The sequence below is a fragment of the Varanus komodoensis genome, unplaced genomic scaffold, assembly GCF_004798865.1.
Source record: "Varanus komodoensis strain SLA01 unplaced genomic scaffold, ASM479886v1 scaffold55, whole genome shotgun sequence".
Classification (NCBI taxonomy): Eukaryota; Metazoa; Chordata; class Lepidosauria; order Squamata; family Varanidae; genus Varanus; species Varanus komodoensis.
The window spans coordinates 927,776-929,653 of record NW_025336157.1 but is presented as its reverse complement, the minus strand read 5'-3'; positions in this window follow the sequence as shown (position 1 = coordinate 929,653).

Below are 1,878 nucleotides of genomic sequence, written 5' to 3'. Positions count from 1 at the left end.
ATAATCTGAAGGATGTGGCCTTTTGCACCACGGCTGGGGAGATTTCAGGGCTCCAGAAAACAAGGCACGGATTCTGCAAGTCCGAAATCAACCCATCCTTCATTCTCCCACCAACACAACTCTTCTGAAAAGGACTTCCTTTTCCACAGACGTTCTTAACCAGTGACAGCATCCCACAGAGAAGAATTGTGCGTTCACCGAAAACGGAACGCAGCATCATGCAAAATGTCCCATTCTGGCGTGGTGTTGGAGTTAAGAGCACGGGACTGGGACTCAGGCGATCCGGGTTCGAGTCCCCGCTCAGCCACAGAGCCAACTGGGTGACTTTGGGCCAGTCACAGACGCTCAGCCCAACCTACCTCACAGGGTTGTTGTTGTGGGGATAAGAAGGAAGATGTAGGAGGAGAATGCTGTAAGCTGCCTTGAGCCATTTGCGGGAAAAAGGCAGGATATAAATCGAAAAATAAATAAATTCTCAGGAGCAGCCCTTTGTGGGCTGGGACAAAACCTTGTTTCTGCGCATCACACAGATCCTAAACCTCAAACGTAGCTGCCGCCTCCCAAATCCTTCGCACAAGCGCATCCTTTCCTTCACAGGAACTCTGAGGCAACGTACACAACCCACAACTGAAGTCAGTCCAGTTTCCGCTAAGTCGATTCCTTCCAGCTGGCAGAACAAAAACCGTGGCCCAGCTCAGAGACCTGCGTGACTGCGAAGGGCCTCTTTTCCAAAAGGGTTCCCTGTACCCCTAAACTCAACAATAGTAGCACCTCCAGTTCTTAAGAAACAGCTGCCATCCATTCGGTAGCATCCATGTAATGCGCTGTTTCCATAAGCGTGCATGCGTGTACATGCACGTGCATCCGTGCACAGGTATGCGTGTCCCACCCTCCTCGGCTCAGCTGCTGGGAAAGCAAACAAACAAACATTAGCAAACAGATATTCTGAAATATTCTGAATCGGCAAATCAGAGAGACAAAAGTAATCATTTTGCAAGGAAAAGAGAAAAGCTTTCACATAATTTGGATGTTTCAGAGACTCCTGGCTGGAGTTCTCTCTCCTCAGCCATAAAATAGTCATCTAAAATATGAATATATGAAACTTGGTTTGGTCATAAAAAAATCATGGCTGGTAAATTACATTTAAACACATAGCTCAGTCAGAGAATAATTGCAAATGCACCGAGTTTTCTTTTAAGTGATTTGAATTTTAAGGATAATTTATGAACGATACAAGTTATTTTCAAGGTTAGAAAGTCCTTTAGAAATGTAAAGAGCACTTTAAAAGAACTGCTTGCTATTTTAAATTATTGCAAAATATTTCCACCATCCCCTTAAAAAAAGGACATTTCCCTCTTTGGGTATCAGTATTTCCCAAAGGTTTAGGCCTCCGGGTCATGCGACCTTGGCAAAGAGGCGCTGAGCGGACGAGGTTCTCTGAGAAGCGGAGCAGAGAGTGGGCTGGAGGCAGAAACAGGGAAGCAATGCCCAGGTACGAAAAAGCAGCGTAGGCGTGGGTGAAGCAGCAGGGGAGATGGGTGGAGGCCGAGGGAAAAAGAAAGCATCCACGAGAAAGATCGGCTGCGGGGAGCGAGATTCCGCCAAAGCGAAGCTTTAGCCCCTTCTAATTATATGTCCCCAAAGGAAGAAACAAAACCACTAAATGCAGCTCTCCCAAGAGCGAGTCCAGACAAAGCGAGGAAGTGGCTTCCGTTCCGCCTTCCCCGCACATGCGGAGGGTGCGGCTTTTCCAGAAGAAACCGAGACGGCCTTCCTCCCCTGTCCCCTTCCATCGCTTCCCCACCCTGGTCCACGCCTGTCCCCCAGGCCTCAGTTTACCTGGGGCAGGACAGAGGAAAGACGAGTTCACACCAGAGC